Genomic DNA, 6,964 nt, shown 5'->3' on the forward strand with positions numbered 1-6,964 from the left:
AGCCCTAAAGCACACCAAGAAACACATTAAAGATGATTTTACTGATGGAAGCTGCAAGCCAACACCTAAAGAAAAAACTAAAGCAACAGAGATAAACCCAGTTCAGTGAAGAGAAGCAGAGGAAATGTTTGACTGCAGACATAAAGCAGGAAGACACTGAGCTGCTCAGGTGTTCCTGATAACACCAAGCAGCCACCAGGACAGCCAATAGGAACACAGCTTACTGGAAGTCCAGAGGGCTGGCTTAGTGAAGTAAATTTAGTTTAAAGTTGAATCAGAAAGTTAAAGAAAGTTGAAAACCACCTTCTGATAACTGAAATATGAGTTTTCACACAAAGAACGCCTGAACATGTCAAACTGGTTCCATAGTAGAACCTCCACTGTAAAAACATCATAGTATGGCGTGTTGCTCAAAAACATTACGACTGGTTGTTTAGGGTCGCCAAGGAGCAACAAAAACAGGACAAACACTGGTTTCCAGGGAGTTCGGAGGCTATTTATTTGAAAGAGTAATTTTACAACAACACAACATCTGAGTAGAAAAATCAAAGTCTGTCTTTGGTTCAGCTGAAAATATTAGTTTGTCTTTTTTATTGACCAAACTTTTCAGGAAGTAGATGAATAACTAAAGCTCTCAGGTAGAAGTCCAACTTATTTTGGATCCTTGTGGAGAGTTTAATCTTCGAGTTTGTACCAGAATCTCTGGTGGGTTTTAAAAAAATATTTCCTGTCTTGACATTTCACAAAATTCTTCCACTCGTCCACCTCAGCGTTGAGTTTCAAACATCGCAAGGAAACCACATGAAACCAGTGTCATGTCACATCCTGTCACACAGTGGGAAAGATCAGCAGCCTTGAGTTTATGCTGAGACTCGTGTCTGAAAGCATGCAGTTTAAGCAAGGCTTTCATTCGAAATACCTTGGAGCAAGTGAACCACCAAGTACGTGTCCCCCCTAAAGGCACTGTTGTGATTTTATTCTCCCTCCTGATAGACAACTTGTGGATACAGCGGGTGTGTGTTTAGTCAGCAGGTTACAGGGTGGTGAAATCACAAGCTGAGGTACAAACACACAAAGAGACAACCCACAATGAAAACATGTTAAATAACTGTCGTGGCGCGACTCTACACAAGCACAATGTACATTGCACCAGTTCAAAAATTAAGTCTGATGTCCAACAACGCCACCCTGGGAATTTCACCCAGTGAATTGTTTTCCTTTAATACTTAAGGCACGCAAGTTCATTACTACAGGAGGCTGAGACATGGATCCAAATTTAAAGCAATTTATTATAATTTTTCTAAAAGAGCAGAATCAAAAAAACAGATAAACACCATTCACACCAGGGGCCAAATGAAAAAGAAACAAAAGAGAACTATAATCAGTTGCTGGCTGCTCGGTGGATGGGGCTAGTGGAGGTGAAGGAAGTACCCCAAAATAATATTTAAAAAAAAAAAAAAAAAACACCCCAAGCACACGTGACACACACTCTGGACATGAACCACTTCCCCAGGGACACAGCACACCAAAGGGAGGGGGACGCCACCACCGGACACCAGCACCACCACCGCAGGCCCTCAGCAACTGAAAAGCAAACAAAAACAAATTACTGGGGGAAAACAAGCGATGAATACAAAAAAATATACTAATGACACAAAATATACTAAATAGGAGGGGTTCAAGTTAAACTATATAAATTATATAGAACACTAAATGCCCCCAAATAAACAGAAACAATGAATCAATCAACAAAACAGTCCAAACCAATTAATACCATTTCTCAATCATACAATTAAGATTTAGATGGTAAAATATAGCGTATGGGTCCACATGCGCATACACAAAAGTCTGCAGGTGACAAAACAGAAGCCCACACTGCAGAGGTAAACAGTGGAAGAAAACAACAGTGGCGGAGAGCAAGCAGCTTTGAGGAGACAAAACAACGGGAGACAAAGCAGCAGGAGTCCCAGTTGGCTAACACCAGCAGCGCAGGGGCCTCCAATCCAGCTAAAAACGATATTAGCATTACTATGCTACATGTTAGCACACAGCGCGGTCGCTATAATGAGGAGTGTACATAGGTACCTGTCTGTCGCGGCAAGCGCACACACTAGCGAGGAGGGAGGACGGAAACCCAGGCAGCTTACAGGAGGGTTAGCCAGGTGATAGCGTACCCAGTAACACGGTACAAGAGAGGACACATACACATAGTACTGCAGCCTGGAGCGGGTGACGCGCGCACTACACACACGGACTCTTAGAGTGCACCAAATGGGGCCACCACTTGCTCTAAGGCACAAAACAAAAGCCGTAAGCAGCATAGCCACAGAAAAACCCTAGCAGTGAGTGGACTTACCTGTTACACGGACGTGACGCAGAGGAAGCAGCGGAAGAAACGGGGGAAGGACCGCAGCTTAAATGCCCCGCCCCACTTCAGTGGTTGGCCACCAGTTGAAGCAGCCCAGCATTAACAGCTGTAATATACATGCTGCTACTGCTACATAACTGATCAACTCTAAGGTTCATTAATGCACCTTCTTGTGATTATATTAAAAAAAATCTGCTGGTGGGATGCTTTTTCTGAATCAAAAGTCATTAGAGTGAGTACTTTTGAAGTTCTGAATGCGCATCCTGTATTTGCAGTTGGTGTTAATACTGTGTGAGTGATTGTTTCACAAAATAAGAGGCTATTTCCATATATCCACGCAGTGTGATGACAACAGAATCAGCTTCATCAAACCAGTGACTCATCTTTTCATCAGTGCATCGTTTCGCGGCACAACAACAGAGCCGAGCTCAGCTTGTGCGTCACCAGATTACTTTGATCCTTTCAATCAGTTCTAGGATTCACAGAGAGGTAGATTATACCTGTGTACAGGCTGATAAAAAAGCAGCTTAATGTTTGCAGAAAGAGAATTTAGAAAGAAAAGTTTGGCCACAAAGCGTAATATCAGAACATGTGGCAATTTGTATTCAGAGGGAGTGACTCCGGTTATATTTGTCTTTAATCATTTTTTACACCTTTTGGCCACACCAGTCCAAAAACTAATAAAAGTTTGGATGATACTTCGTATGCGGCCACATCAGGAACAATGTGATTTTTTTTCTTTTCTGAAACAGCAGCTCAGCCAAAGATGGCTAATGGGCTGCTGCTTGGGCACCAATAAATAGACCAGCTTTGTGCACATCCTTGATCCAAATACATTACCCAATGGAGAAAAAAAAATCTAAAATCCACTGAATATTCATAGAATCCATCAGTGGCAGAAAAATGCTATGGATGTTCACACATATAGTTACTCTAGATTACTTTGACCTCCAGTTGAAGAACCTCGAAGTTATCTTTGACCAGGACATGCCCTTTAACTGGCACATAAAACGAGTCTTTTTTCACCTGAGAAATATTGTAAAAATCAGGAACAGCCCCTCTCAGAGTGATGCAGAAAGACAAGTCCATGCATTTGTTTCTTTCAGGCTTGACTATTGCAATTCCTTACTATCAGGATGTCCCAGTAGCTCTCTGAAACAGCTACAGAGACCTACAGCCGGAGTACTGACAGGAGTTAGCAAGAGAGATTATATTTCTCCTTTACTGGCTTCTCTTCAGTGGCTTCCTGTGAAATCTTAGCCTAGCCACGCTATACCCATGTTTCTGATGGCACCAGGGTCTAGGGAAGCTCGACAGGGAGGGAGGCGGGCTAAAAGGTTGTCTATCAAATCACTCTGCAGCAATTGGGTAGGTATACAACCAATCAGCGCAACGAATAGGCTGACGTAGTTCCGAGAGCACCGGCGGATTGTGGCTAAGTCCCATTAGCTTCCCAACCAGCGGAGCCGCGGAGTCAACTGGTATATTAAGGATTTGCCATATCCCGTCTGCATAAGTCCAAATACGTCTTTCTTCTCAATGAAACACTTCAGTGCCGTCCTTTGTTTATCTTTCAAGTTGAATTTTAGCTTCAAATCTTTAAGGGCTGTGGCCAAAGCCGAGTCGAAAGATAACTGTTTATTGTGCGCTGGTTGTTTCTGTCAGAATCGTCATGCCTCTGTCGTCACTTCGTTACGCCCGCCTTCTGACTCTACACTTCATGGTGATTGGTCCGGCCAGTTTTAGGAGAATCCAGCCACGAGCCTTATGGAGGGTAACTCGACCCACCCTGGCAGAGAATTAAATTCCTTGCCGTGGGTTGTCTAGCACGGCTAGCCTAGTGAAATCTAGAATAGAATTCAAAATCCTTCTCCTGACATACAAAGCTCTTAACGACCAATCTCCATCTTATCTTAATGGCTGCACAGTGGCTTGGTAGTTAGCACCGTTGCCTTGCAGCTAAAGGATCCCCAGTTGGTGAATCTTCAAACCTCCTGCCTTCCCTACACTATCTAAAACACAGCAGATACTCTTTGAAACCTTTCAAGATATTACCAAAATACTGCGGCATTTTAGCAAATATTTCTTAAACATTTTGTGCTCTTCTGCGAAATTACAGCTACAGAATTCATATTTAGCACCAACCCAAAATGAACTACCAGAGGCTACATAATGAGTAGAGGAACATTTTGTTCAGCAGTTTCTGAAAACCTCGCTCTCAACTCAAAGCCAACATAAAAGAATGCAGATGTCGGCTTGAAGCTATTTGACTAAAGAATCAATATATAAATGAAGCTTTTAGTCCTCAGGCCCTCAACTGTGAAATGAAATCTCCAAGCTTATAATGACACTAGACACGGCACACCTGTGACTTTTCATGCAAGTACACATGGGAAATGAAGTTCCCAAACACTAAACACATATTTGACTTCAGTACAGCTGAGAGAAAATGAATGTTTAAAGGAGCGGGGGGAAATAGTATGTCTAGGAAGCAATTTTGGCTTTTATAGGATATGTCTGTGGAGCTTCTTATGCGCTTGAATTATAGCAGCGACGGCTGAATTACATTTCCCAAGTGTGTGTTCACGGAAAAGCACAGGTGTGTCTTATTTGATGTCATTAGGCTAAATTGAGATGATGAGATGGAGATTTGGAGCTCACCTGGAAACCAGATGAGACCAGAGGGAAGAGACTGACAGTTTTTAAGAGCAAAAAGATCGTACTTAATGTTAATAAAACGATATAAGGGATTTAACGTGACTTCAGTGATTCACGACCTCTAAATTACCCAAATGCTTGACAAGAAAATGCGCAAAGGCTACAGGTTTCATGTGGAGCAGCCATCATATTAGTTTACCGACTTAACTTGATTGTTGTATCTGTCGCTCTTCAACATCATGAAAATATTGTTAAGCTGATATTTTAAAAAGTGTGATCAGGTGAGAGCCATGTGCTTTGTTTCCAGCGAGCCAACTGACATTTGACCAGCTATTAATGCAGTAATCCTCTCAAAAATACCCCAAAAAGACCAACATGGAAGTCTCAAAAATGGCTCTTCCTTGAATGACCATTGACGCTGGCTCAAAGTCAGTCCCCATAAACCTCCATGTTAAAACTTAGACAGCTGCTTTCCCCATTCATGACAACTATAACGGGATTAATTTTTACATAACTTCCTTGTATACATTATGTTAAGGTTTAAAGAGGCATTTGCATGGCCCGCCTCAGCCCCACTCACCTCTTTGTTCAGTTTTGGATTAGCTTTGTCCATTTTTACATACAGTCAATGATCTAAAGCTGCTCCCATCGAATGGAGTGCCATCTACTGAAAAACATTCTCTGAAATCTATAGTATCCAGCTGTTTTTTGTTGAACTGAAACATGGAAATTGACAATTTATGGACTCCATTTTTCCATCTTTCGCTGTTCTTTCCTTCCAGTGACTCAGTAATCTCACCCCACCTCAAGATAACGGCGCAAAAGTGGTTCAGCAACGAGCCAATTTGTGCCACAACCTGCTGTGTGTTGAGCACAAATGGAGTGTATGCGGGCAAATAAAGAGCACTTGTGTGTCAGATTCCTTCATGTTGTCTTCATTAGGTCCATTAGGCAGCCGGCTGTAGAGTCCCCGAGGTGTGAGCGCTCGCTTAACATGTTTGTTTTTCTCACGGCTTTGTTGGAGTTAATGATGTCATCCTTAATTGTGGCACACAAACACACTTCCTCGTCTCAGAGGAAAAGGTAAGAATGTATATTTAAAGAGGCAATAACCGTCTGGAACTGATACATTTATTGCTATTTTCTACTGAAAATAATATGGTTGTAACTACCCTCTTAGCTTAGAATTACTTTGAGGTTAAAGGCTGCTTTTCAATCACATCGTTCCAGGTTTGTATGAGTTAAGATAAGTTTTTCAAAAGAATGAACCTGACACTGTTTGTGAAATTCCCACTTATCTGGAGCTGTGGCTTTGTCGAGGTATTTTCTCTGAATGTATTTCCTGGTCTCTCTTTGTTAAGGCTGCTGCTTTTAATGGTCAGCCTTCTTGTTGATTTAACTTCTCGCTGTCCTGAAAAGCCATTCAATAACCCACGAGTCAAAGTCGACATCAAATGTAATCTGTTACCTTTTAAATGTCTGAGAAAACAGCTCAAAATAGTCCCTTTGTTGGAATTCAGCCAACATCCTTGGAATCGTGTTAATGTTTCACCCAGGGGTAAATATTAAAAGTTTAACCTGGAAACGAAAATGGGACGTTTTCTTGAAGTGGTCACTGTTTGGTTTTTAGTGCCAAAAGGCTTCATAATTTTAAACTAACTCCTGCATGTTTATTTGTGATATTTGGTTCTACACCTCTATCAGGCAAATAAATGTTCTGTGACAAAGAGAAAATAACTGAATTGTTAAAAGAAGAAAAAACTAAGGAAAATGAGAGTCAGAATTTTAACTCTTTAATTTTATACTACTATTACTACTACTACTACTAATAATAATAATATTAAAAACAATAATATTAATAATTGTTATTATTATCACTATTATTAATGTTATTATCAAACAATATATTAATATTAATTGTTATTATATAATGATGTA

The 6,964-nt window shown here is 41.0% G+C and overlaps 1 long non-coding RNA gene across 1 annotated transcript; it reads right to left on the reverse strand.

Annotated features, from left to right (window-relative positions):
* Nucleotides 1–474: 474 nt before the first annotated feature.
* LOC110962999 (uncharacterized) lies at nucleotides 475–2,602 on the reverse strand. The gene is made up of 2 exons (XR_007939921.1): nucleotides 2,357–2,602; nucleotides 475–1,584 (listed from the first exon to the last, which is right to left on the reverse strand). It is a non-coding gene; the product is annotated as an uncharacterized LOC110962999 (long non-coding RNA).
* Between the last annotated feature and the right edge of the window lie 4,362 nt (nucleotides 2,603–6,964).

This window comes from Acanthochromis polyacanthus, chromosome 23 (genome assembly GCF_021347895.1).
Source record: "Acanthochromis polyacanthus isolate Apoly-LR-REF ecotype Palm Island chromosome 23, KAUST_Apoly_ChrSc, whole genome shotgun sequence".
Lineage (NCBI taxonomy): Eukaryota > Metazoa > Chordata > Actinopteri > Pomacentridae > Acanthochromis > Acanthochromis polyacanthus.